This window comes from Thamnophis elegans, chromosome 4 (assembly GCF_009769535.1).
Source record: "Thamnophis elegans isolate rThaEle1 chromosome 4, rThaEle1.pri, whole genome shotgun sequence".
Lineage (NCBI taxonomy): Eukaryota > Metazoa > Chordata > Lepidosauria > Squamata > Colubridae > Thamnophis > Thamnophis elegans.
In genome coordinates this window covers 12961036-12973965 of record NC_045544.1, presented here as the reverse complement: position 1 = coordinate 12973965, position 12930 = coordinate 12961036, and positions in this window count along the sequence as shown.

Here is a 12930-nt window from a genome sequence, read left to right as displayed (position 1 = left end):
ACCCTTTTAGGGAGAATATTCTGTCCTTTTAATAATTCCTAAAATATTTCATTTTTCTAGGAGAGGGGTGGGTGCTAACTTCCCACAAATGTTTTAATTAATTAGGATGGATTTTTTTTAAAAAAAAATGAGATATGTACTGATATTAAGGTTTAAGTTAGTTTTGCATTTATAAAATGTGTGTATATGTATATGCATGCATGCCGGTTCTTGAAGTAATGCTGAATAATATTTCAAAGTTTGTAAAATATTATGGACTAGAATTGAAAATATGAGAATAAATGATACATTAATCTCCCAAAACGAAGAGAAACAGAGATTGGTTAAACGGATTCTTTTATCCAAATAAGAGATTATATTTAATTTTGTCTCTATTTTGAAATTGCTTCTGGATTTTGTGTTTGCAAGGGGAAAAAACCCGAAACTTTGATTTTGATTTTGTGAACTAGACAGGCTTATTGTTTTAGAAATGGCTTGTACATACTATTGTGTAAAAGCAAAAAAGGTGTGGTTGTCATTGTGTTACTTTCTACTGTGATAAAGAGAGTCAGAAGTCGGTGCCTTTTTCTTTTTTTTTCTCCCATTACACTATCTCCCCTCTTTCCCCCTCTTCTTTCTTTTCAATGTTTTTTGCCTTGTATTTTATACTTTGATAAACTAATAAGAAGTTAAATGAGAAAGAATGTGAGTAACTTGTAACTAGTCCAAAGGGCCCTGGAGGATTATCTGCCTCTATCAGTTTGGATTTAGGCTGATATGTATGTATGTATGTATGTATGTATGTATGTATGTATGTTTGTACGTTTGTACGTTTGTACGTTTGTACGTTTGTACGTTTGTATGTTTGTATGTATGTATCAGTGGTGGGATTCAGCCAGTTTGCACCTATTCGGGAGAACCGGTTGGTAACTTTCTAAGTAGTTCAGAGAACCGATTGTTGGAAGAAATCTTTTGTTTTTTTTCCACTTTACAGGGCTAATCCTGTAAGGAAGGCAGGAAGGAAACATTCTGGTCTTGTTTCTAGCCTAATCCTTATTGCCCTGCTTACAGAAACTGCCTCTCCGGCAGGGGTGGGTTTCAGGCGGTTCGTGGCGGTCCCCGCGAATCAGTTGGTCGGCGAACCCAGAAGTAAGTAACTTCCGGGAACGCCGAAGGATCCACCCGCCTGCCCGCGTTTCTTACCCGGTTTTGACGAGTTCTGCGCTTCCACGCATGCGCAGAACGCATACAGCGCCTGCGCAATCCTCCAGGAGCAGCTGGAGCATCGCACAGGCACTAGTACGCATGCGTGCACTGCGCGCGTGCATGAGGACGCCGCCAGCCCCGTTCCAACTGAACCGGTTGGAACGGGGCGAGAAACCCACCCCTGCTCTCTGGTTAACCCTTATTACATTGTAACAGCTAAGGCGAAGCGCCCATCGACCTGAGTGACCTTGAGTTGGCCACGCCCACCCAATCACATGACCACCGAGCCTCACCTACCTAGATGGTCATTGGGGCAGAGAACCGGTTGTTAAATTATTTGAATCCCACCACTGGTATGTATGTATATCAATCACACCCACAGCACCCAATCATAGTGTCAATAGCCTCAGCACTCTCCAACCAATCAACTACCACTGGGTATTCAGGCCCAATTTTACACTTTACTGTTCCAGCTACTAAATTAAATATCCCAGCAGTGCATCGTCGTATGCCCATGTGGCACCATTACTTCGCAAGCTGCACTGGCTACTGATAAGCCATTCAAGCTACTAGTTACATGGCACAGGATGGAGTTATCAGCAGGACTATCTTGATCTGCTTATTCCACATGTTTCTGATAGAATAGGCATGTTACCTGAAGAGACTTAAGTGGGGTGGGTGCCTCTTCCACTATAGCAGCAATGGCGAACCTTTGTTGGCTTGTGTGCCATATGTGGGGGGAGCGCAGCGGGGGTCGTGTGCAGGCATGCCATACCCATAATGCAATGTGCAACTCCCCAGTGGGCAGGAGAGGCGCTCTCCATTTTTTGCATGCTTTTTTTTGTCCTCCGCAGACTCCAGAGGCTTTATAGGAGCCTGGGGAGGGTGAAAACAGCCTCTCCTCCCCTCCCGGAGGCCCTCCAGAGGCTTCAGGAACCATCAGGAGGCTTCCCTGAAGGCTCTGGAGGACTAAAAATGACCCTATGAGCAAACCGGAAGTGACTTCCGGAACTTCCGGTTTGCCCATAGGGCCAGGTGTTAGATCGGCAGTATGAAGAGACGGAGGCGTCTGAGGTAACAGTAACCATTTATTGTAACAAGAATGAATAGCAACAGTAACTGTAGTAGATCGGATAGCCTCTGGAGTTGTGTGAGGTAGATCGGATAGCCTCCGGAGTTGTGCAGCCTTTTATACTCGGCTGTCAAACTGTTAAGCCAATCAGCTCGCGTATGACAGCCCGGCAACCGGCAGGCGCGTCTGATTGGCTAAGATGCGCCTGGCTGCTGCCGAGCTGTCATTCGTAAGTGTGAGGACTTACGAGGCTATTCAACACCAGGGTTTGTTTTTTTTTGCTCCAGAGGCTTTAGGGAAGCTCCTGAAGCCTCCGGAGGGCCTCTGGGCGGGAGAAGCTCTTTTCACCCTCCCCAGGCTCCTATAAAGCCTCTGGAGCCTGGGGAAGGCGAAAAATGGCTTTAAAAAAGGCTGAACTCAGCTGGCCCACTGCGCACATGCGTGCTGGCCAGTTGACAGGGCAACGCCTCTCGTGCCCTGACAAATGGCTCCGTGTGCCACCTATGGCATGCCTGCTATAAGTTCACCATCTCGGCACTATAGCATCTGCCTTCAGGAATGATCTTCCTCCCCACAGGTCCCTGGTTGGCCCTAATGTTTTGGGCCTTTAGAAGTGCATTAAAAACTTGATTCTGCATGTCGGGATCAGGATGATAGAAGTTCTGTTTGCGAGTGCAATGCAGTGGTGAAATTCAATTTTTTTTTACTACCAGTTGTGTGGGTGTGGCTAGGTGGGCATGGCAGGGGAAGGATACTACAAAATCTCCATTCCCAACCCCCTCTGGGGCCAGCCAGAGGTGGTATTTGCTGGTTCTCTGAACTTCTCAAAATTTCCGCTACCTGTTCTCCAGAACTTGTCAGAACCTGCTGAATTTGCGTCCCTACCTGAACCAGGAGGCTCTCACAACAGTCACTCATGCCCTTGTGACCTCTAGGCTGGAGTACTGCAACGTGCTCTACATGGGGCTGCCCTTGAAGAGTATTCGGCGACTTCAGCTAGTCCAGAATGCGGCCGCGCGAGCGATTGTGGGTGCACCTCGTTTCACCCACGTAACACCTATCCTCCGCGAGCTGCACTGGCTGCCTGTTGATCTCCGGGTACGTTTCAAGGTGCTAGTTGTCACCTACAAAGCCCTTCATGGTATTGGATCTGGGTACTTGAGAGACCGCCTACTGCCAATTATCTCCACTCGACCAATTAGAGCCCACAGATTAGGCCTCCTCCGAGTTCCATCAGCCAGTCAATGTCGACTGGCAACCACGCGGAGGAGAGCCTTCTCTGTGGCAGCTCTGACCCTATGGAACGAACTCCCCGTGGAGATTCGTACCCTCACCACCCTCCAGACCTTCCGCATAGCCCTCAAAACCTGGCTGTCCTGACAGGCCTGGGGCTAAAGACCTCACCGTACCCGAATAGTATGAATGTTGTGTTTTTTTAACGAAGTACTGTCCTATATGTAACTTGGTTTGTCTCCCCCTCCTTCTGAATTGTGAGCCGCCCTGAGTCCCCCCAGGGAAAAGGGCGGCATACAAATATTAATAAATACCAAATACCAAATACCAAATTTCACCTCCGGTGCAATGCATATTGTGAGTTTCTGATTATTAATTGTGGCTGCTGTGATTTTAACCGGAATTATATTTTTGTTTCTTTCAGAAAACAAACTGGGCAGCCCTATAAATGTCTTAAATAAATTAAATTAGTAAATGCTTGGAGAGTCAAACCCTCGTAGGCTACCTCATTACACAGCTGACTTTGTAAGCAAAAGATAACTGGTTGCCTCTGACATGTTCCATTAAATAAAAGGAACAGCTTATATGTTGCATTGTGGCATATATGTATATTATTAGACTTAGGATGGGTCTTTAATTAAGTTAATTAAACAATTATTGTTTAAGCAACTGAATGAGGAATTATAGTCTTCTGGTTGTCTTGTCACTTGGGGAAATATATGCTACAGATTGTTTAGTGTATGTCTGAAAGCAACTGCAGCATACTTATTATTCAAAGGATTAAATCCCCTTCAGATGAATGCACAAATTTGTGTACATATTTTTAATATGGAGCATACAGGCATTTTTGGTAATCTGTCGTATCTAAAGCTTAATAAATAACATTATGAAAATTGATTGCTTTAAGGAATGTGGGCGCAATGTTCAAGCGACAGAAAATAACGATGTAATTTCCATTTTATTTTTAACTGAGCAGAATAATGTCTTTTGATGTGCACGATAAGACTTAGACAAACCAACTTCTTCTTTTTAAACCAAAGATATACTTTGAATTCTCAGTAACGGCAGATGTATAAAAGATGAGAATATTTACATAATGGAAAGAAAGAGAAGTTGCATTCACATATCAGGCAAATGCAAACTAGAACCTAAATACACACGATTAATCTTATACGGATGCATTTCTGTGCAACTGTATCTAATAACTCTATTCAAAGAATCTTGGAGATGTAAGCTAGTGCAAACCAAGAATGGTATCTAAGGTAAAAAACAAGCTATAGCTGGGCCAAAAGGTTTTAAACGCCATTAAAACGGCTGTATCATAGACTTGGTTGACTGCGTTGAAACAACCAAGAATAATTGTCTCACTACCTAATAATAAGCTGGGCCACACTTCATAAACAGCACAAACAGGAAGAAAGAGGATGGGGAAAATGACTAGAAAGTTAAGCAACATCTGAGGCCGGATCTCCAGAATTAGAGCCAATCCATATTACAGAGAGATATCCTGCGTGACCCAACAAATGTGCACACGACAAAAGCGCGCCGATGAAACTGCGGCGATAAAACCGCGACGTCATACACGCTCCCACAACAACGCACCGACAAAACCGCACCCACAAAAGTGTGATTTAAGTTAAGGTAAGGGAAGCGCGATTTAAGTTAAGGTAAGGGTTAGGGTTAGGGTTAGGGTTAGGTTCAGGGTTAGGTTCAGGGTTAGGTTTAGGGTTAAGTTCAGGTTTAGGTTCAGGTTTAGGTTCAGGGTTAGGTTCAGGGTTAGGTTCAGGGTTAGAGTTAGGGTTAGGGTTAGGTTCAGGGTTAGGTTACTTATTGTTCGTTGAAGGGGCGCTTTTGTCAGCACACTGTTGTCGGTGCACTTCTGCGCTCATTCGTCGGTGCGATTTCAAACACGTGGTTTTCTCGACGCAGTTTCATCGGTCGCGCTTTTGTCGAGTGCGCATTTGTCAGTGAATCGATATCCTGGACATCCCATAATGCTTTTTTAAAAAATTGCAGCCAAAAGAATTGTTGCAGGTGTCCGGAACCTTTAAAGTAAGGGTGTCCAACCTTGGCAACTTTATACCTGTGGACTTCAACTTCCAGAATGCCACATCCTGGCTGAGGAATTCTGGGAGTTGGAGTCCACAAGTCTTAAAGTTGCCAAGGCTGGACAGCTGTGTTTTAAATCATTGTTTCCAGAATCTGGAAGAAGAGAAGGGGTGACTCCAACTACAGCTTCCCCAGTGGTCTTGTTGCTGCAATTCAAAACAAAGCCAGCCAAGTTGCTGTCCTCTCAGGAGGTTCAGGTTGCCACCAGTTGCTATGAGGGAGATGTGGAAGTAATGGGAGGCGCAGGGAAGAGAAGGGAAATTAGGAGAGTGAAGGAACTTCATCAGAGGTGAGTTTCTGCCAGTAGTGGCGGCGGTGGGAGTCTTCTGTGCACGAGCAAACTGGTAGTAAAATAAATTGAAACCCACCACTGATCTTCATCCAGTTTTTTTCCATTAGCATAAGCAGAAACTTACTAAAGAAGAGACTAACCAAAAAGCAGGGCTTGATGGTAGGAATAGTAACTGTTCTGACCCCCTCGTCCTACACCAAAGCACGCCGAGACAAAGATACTTCAAGGATTTATTAACACACAGACTAACTTTGACAGCAATCCAGCCTGCCAAGCTAGCCTCAAGAGTTCTCCAGCTCTAGTAAAAATGTTGATTCCTGCAACGAGCGTGTGGAACATCATTCCTTTTATAGTCTTGAGAGGAGCCTAATTACCACCAGCTGAGTTCAATTATCTCCTGTAACTGCGTAACTGTTCTTTATGCTTATTAGCCCTCCGTTGCCGGCCATCCAGGACCAACTCCCTTGTCTCCTCCCCACTGCTCCAATGCATGACATCAGGATCACACTCCCTTGTCTCCTCCCCACTGCTCCAGGGCTCAGGTGCCTCCTGGTGGCCAACCAGCCTCTCTGCGCCCTGTTCAGAGTCGGAACCCTGTCCAGGGTCCTCCACATCCTCCAGAGCCAACTCATAGGGCCCCTCGCTGTCGGAGTCTGGTGGCAGCTCTAATGGCTCCTGCTGGGCTACAACACTAACCCTGTGGATTACTTCTACAACACCCTATTCCTGCTAAGATGAACAAAAAGAAAGTCCTAGTTGGCGGAGAGGTTTTGTTCTTCATAGCAGCCCAAGCAGAAATGGCCATGGAGGTAGAGACCACCGCAGCCAAATAGGAGAGGGCAATCTCACAGCAACCATGCAGGCCACTCTTTTCCTCAGGCTGCTCCTCCAGATGAATCAGAATATTTTCATAGATGCTTGCTGCATGTTTTCCAATTGAAAACATTGCTTTCCTGCAGCACCACTGTGGCAGAAGCTAGCTTCTATAATAATTCTATGACATATCTTCCACAAGTGGTTAGGAGGCTGCCTCAGTGCCAGTAGAATTTGTAGATGAAGTTGTAGAGCCTTGGAGTGAAATTGCTGGTAGGCAAGTGCTTCAACAGATACATATTTCCAAGGTTTTGTTTAAAGCAGAGGGATTTTTCTGAGAATTGCTTATTAATAGGGTTAGGGGGGCATGTTGGAGAAGAAATGGAAATTTTATTTCAGAACAAAAGTACCTTGAAAGTTTTCCTGACACAAAATATACCGCATTTTTCTCACTATAAGATGCACTGGACCATAAGATGCGCATTAGCTTTAGAGGAGGAAAACAAGGGGGAAAAAATCTGCTTCTGCCTCCCAGCATTCAGTCGGTTCATCTGGCTAGTTCCTTGCAGCAAACAGCAAATAGCCTGGTCAGCTTAAGCATGTTATCACAGTCCTAGCACATGGCTCATTAGGGCTCTGGTCTGTTGTGCTCACCACCAATCAACTGAGCTGAACTGCCGCCGCTGCCAGGCAACACTGGAGCCTTCGCTGCTGAGCAGCTGATTGGTGGTTGGATCAGCCTCACAGAATACTGCTGATCAGCTGTTCTAGGCGGCGGGGATCGCTGCCTATTGTTGCCGCTGCCTATCGCCGCTACCTATTCGTCACCTATTGCTGCCGCCGCCTATCACTGCTGCCATCTATCGGTGGTGATTGGCAGCAGCGGTGACGCCAATTGGCAGTGGCAGTGATCCCCGCTGCCTAGAACAGCTGATCAGCGGTATTCAGGGAGTCCACTCCAACTGCTGATCAGCTGCTCGGCAGCAAAGGCTCCAGCATCCCCCCAGCAGCAGCAAAGCCAACATCAACAGCGGTGAGAGGTGGTGGCAGTGACAGGCTGCCTTCGCACCAACCCCCCTCCCCCCCCACAGTATTCTCTCTATAAGACGCACAGACCCACTTTCCATCCACTTTGAGGGGGGAGGGGAAGTGGGTCTTATAATGCGAAACATACGGTAATCTTTATTTTTTTTAAAAAAGAATCCCTCTCAAATTTGGCTTCCTCCATACTTAAAGCCTTAAAGACTTTGCTAGTTAGCTCTGGTGATTTGGGAATAAATTCTGTCAAAAGGGTGGTGTGGTACCATATGCCTTTGGAAGCCAACTTTTTCTTGGAAGCCCAATCCTGATTTCAATCCAGTAATATAGGGAATTGGTCCTTACAGAAATCCATATAACACTGGTCATACCCGCACTAGGCTGTCTTCTTTTATTTGCATAGGCCCAGGCCTTGGTGATGAAAGAAATGTCCTTCTGGGTTCGGCTCCAAGTGGGGAAAAAGACACTGGAGACATGGAGGCTGCTTGGAAAGATGGTTTATTGTTGGACGGGGCCACATGGCTTGAGTCCTGAACAGAAAAGGTGATCACATGCTTCAATGTTGGTGGAGAAGAAGAGAAGGGAAGAAGGAGGGGCTTGCTAGGCTTTTTATAACCTGTTCAGTCCCACCTCTCTGTTTCCTGTTCCTGTGTAAGAAATGTATTCTGATTGGTTGTCAGACTCCCATCGGGCCATGCAGGGGCAACTCTCTAGGCTGTGTTTTGAATCCAGGTTTAGTTGAATTCTCAGATGCCATGTGGTCAGTTGAGTAAAGGGCCAATATTATCATGCCTTTACTCCCATCCCCCCTGGTACTGCAGTGGAGAAGTCTTTATTATGTAAGTGGACTATCTTGGCCTTCTTAATCGCCCATTAACAGTGGGGATGGGCAGGAAGCTACAGGCAACTATTCTGTCTTTTAAAACATGTTTCTTTCTTTTCATATCCAGAGAAATATTCTGCCTTTTCAATATTTCCTAGGATATTTCATTTTTCTGGGAGAGGGCTGGGTGATAACTTCCCACATTGGAATTAGAATGCCAGAGGGGGCTGCATGGGGAAGGAAACCCAAGCATTGATGATAAAATAATAGAAGCAAAAGCAAGTTAAGGATGAAGATTATGCTAGAAGCTGGCATCTGCTTTGCAGCATATCTCCCTCCCACACCACATACAAGAGAAAGACCAAATGGGAGACATTGTCTCTGTGTAAGAGAGACAGAGACAGAAGGACCGAGCATGGGATTGAGAGAATGGGAGGGTGAATGAGAGAGAGGGGGGGAGGGAGGGAGGGAGAGAGGGAGGGAGGGAGCGGGAGAGGGAGAGGGAGAGAGGAAGAGGGAGGGAGGGAGAGAGACAGAGTTGGGAGCAGAGGTGGGTTCCTACCAGTTCGCACCAGTTCGGTAGAACCGGTTCATCAAATCTACTGAACCGGTTAGAAGAGGTTCCACCAGTGGACCCTGAAAGCAGGCCACACCTACAGAAGAGGTTCCAAAATTTTTTGAAACCCACCACTGGTGGGTGTGTAATGTCCCGCAGTTATCTATGCATTAATAATGATCTACTAATATTTCCTTATACATGTTAGGGACCTTTCCTTACATAATTGATCTTTTCTTTCATACTTTTAGATTTCTAATTTCTGTTTCTGTTAGTTGGCAATTGCTAAAACCAATCCCACCTGAAAAAGTATTCAAAGCCTTCTTGATTTTAATTGTCAATTTATTTATTCCTGCACATTGTAATATTTATTCATTTACATATCTCTGTTTTTCCACTGTAAACACAATTCCAGCAGCTGCTAAAATGTGTAAAAGTAAATATATATTATACTCCCTTTCAAAAATATTTCTGGTTTTAATTCCATATCTTGCTTTACGATTGCTTCTAACCACTAACTTCTGAATAGCCACTTGGACCGACCTAAGTACTAATTCATAATTTCATATCCAGTCACATGGGCGGAAAGCCACTCCCATCTGGTCACATGGGTGGCAAACCACTCCCACAAAGGAGGCCACACCCACAGAGTAGGTTCCAACAATTTTTGAAACCCACCATTGGTTGGGAGGGTGTGTGTATGGCAGAGGTCCTCTGCCTAATTCAGGGGTTCAAAAAAGCAGAACTCCCTACCCATCCTGTGGATCAGGTCCGTGTAGACATTACCCGCAGTGATATACAAAAAATAGGAACTGCATTATAACTTTGCATTAATGTCAGAGCTCTTTTTCAATTTTACTTCTAGCCATTTATTGTAAATAATTATATGTGAAGTTACTTACTGTATTTGTTCAATACTGATACAGTCCCACCTTCATAGCCGCATTGAAAAATAGCCAGCAGTCATTGATGCCTTAATAATGGTAGTGTATCTTTGCTCTTCCCACAAATGTGTGCATCCCAATGTAGAGAGATTTCCGTATTCATGAAAAAAATATTTACAATCTTTGATTTCACTGCATGTTTCGGAATCATGGAATAAATGGAAGAGAAAATTCCCAAACGTGATTATTGTGTAAGGAGCTGACAAATAACTTGACTTTTCGGAGTTTATTGTTGAAAATATTTTCTTTAGTCTCTGTTATAGAATATTTTTGACAATAATTTCATACATTTCAAGTTTCCATGGAAACAAGGAAAAAGCATTTGTTCTTTAGAGAGGGTTATTTTCTATAGGAGGAAGATGACTTTTTCCTGTAAATTAGTCTTGTAATTGGAACTATCAGTTCTTATGATTTCATCAACCTGAAGGCTGAGATTTTATTCTGGAATTAAAAAAAACTATGCTGTTTTTGCTTTTTGTCAGATTAAAGTAAAAAAATAAATAAATACCTGCCCACAATTCTGTACTGACCAGTCTTCTAATTCTAAACTATTTTTCTGGCCATTCATATAAATAGTTTTGTCGCTGTTCCATATCAAAAAAACTACAAGCAAGTTTGGAAACCTAGTGGAATATCATTCCCATATTTTTTTTTCTACTAAGGGGGTGAAATAAAATACAAAAACAATGAATGTTTGTGGTGGGTGGGTGGATGCACGCACACACACACACACACACACACACACACACACACACACACGTGTATATGGTACCATAATTCTAAATCCGGACCCTCACCTCTCTCCAGGCCTTCCGGAAAGCCGTCAAAACCTGGCTGTGCCGGCAGGCCTGGGGTTGATGAGTTCCCCTCCCCTCTCGACTGGTATGGCTGTGTGATTTTCGTGTATTTTAATTATGTGTACTGTTGTTTATGTTCCCTTTCCCCTTTGAGTTGTTCGCTGCCCTGAGTCCCTCCTGGAGAAGGGTGGCATACAAATAAACCAAAACTAAACTAAACTAAACTAAATGATTTTAATGAAAGACTATAGAATACCACAAGATTTTAATCAATCTCAGTTATAGAACAGATCTGGATTGCAAAAGGGAAGCTTTTCCTGAAGGTAAATTGCTTCATTTTGCTAGCTAGCCCATCTTAAATGACAACTTCCAGATACTTAATGATGCCTTACATCTTCATCCTGGTCACTCTTGATCATAATCCCAAGAGGTTCATTTTGTGAATGTGTGAGTGTATTGGACAGATAGAATTCGTTAAGTAAGAAATAGCATACACAAATTAAGTAGTTTGAAAGCATTCCAACCATTTCCAGAATAAAATGTCTTTAATTATTTTAACATTAATATTCTAATTATTTTTAGAGGAGGAGGAGGAGATCTTAAGATGCCAACATAACTTCTACTAAATTAGTTTTCATTACAGCGTAGTTGCTTGCCTAACATGAAATGATTCATTCAACTATCAATTCAGTCCTTCTGTTGGATTCATTTTGACTGGAAGAAGCCAAATAACTGATAAATATCAGGCTCCAGCAGGGGAAATGTATTAATCTATCAGTTATGCCATAAACATAAGTGGGTGTCTAGAAATGCAATTTGCTTTTTGATTGCAGTTCAAGATTTATTGTTCTTGTGCGGGTGACATTGTAGATAAGGCTCTGTTTTAGCAGGGTACCACATCCTGTGTGATGGTTTGACATGAGGCACGAAAGCACACTTATGCATACTTGCTGTCTACAGGAAGGTGTATCAATATGATAGGGCAGGGCTGGGTTTCTCGCCCCATTCCAACCGGTTCGGTTGGAACGGGGCCGGCAGCGTCCTCGTGCACGGGCGTGGCGCATGCATGCGTACTAATGTCTGTGTGATGCTCCAGCTGCTCCTAGAGGATTGCGCAGGCGCTGTATGCGTCCTGCGCATGCGTGGAAGCGCAAAACTCGTCAAAACGGGGTAAGGAGTGCGGGCGGACGAGTCGGCCCTTCGCCGTTCCCGGAAGTTACTTACTTCCGGGTTCGCCGACCAACCGGTTCGCAGGGACCGCCACGAACCGGTTGAAACCCACCCCTGTGATAGGGGCTACCTGCCAACACCAGCCTTATGACTATGGGACATTAGGCATATTATTGAGGAACAAGTCAATGATAATATGGGACACTTTTGTCCTGATGAAAATAATGTAGAAAACACAGGAAACTGTAATGGAATTCTTGGAAAAGAATAAGATAACACTTGCTGTGGATTCTCCTTTTCCATTTCCATATTCAGAGACTGAGGCCCATTTATTATGAAAAATACTTGGTAAAACAATATTTAATTTACATGATGACTAATTAAGATTTTTTTTATTACTAATATTGGGATGAATTTATTGTCCAACATATGGTTCTATCATTTAGATTTTCTTCCACTATTTGGTATGTAATTTGGTTTTGGAAGGAAACCAATTCCATCTATTCAGTGTTCATTTATTAAAATAGGATGATTAACAATTGCTCTAACTAGAAAGTCACCCTTAACTTTATTATAATCGCAGAACAGGTTCCTAAGAGAGATTTAAATATACATTGTATGGAGTTTGATTTGTGTGTAACAATCAAACCACATCCCTTCCTTCATCACCTCCCCCAATAGCCTTCCATTGATAAATTGAATTAAAAATAGAGATACACTGGCTGAATTTAAATAATGTGCTAAAGAGAAATATTTTAATGTTGGCTTCTTGAATGAACAAGGATGGGCTGGATTACAGGTAATTGGATGTTGCGTAAAAGGGTCTTGTTCCCACTCAGCCTCTCAGGCACCTGAAAATTGTGGGCATGTCCTTGCATGGTTTTCGGAGGCTCCATGG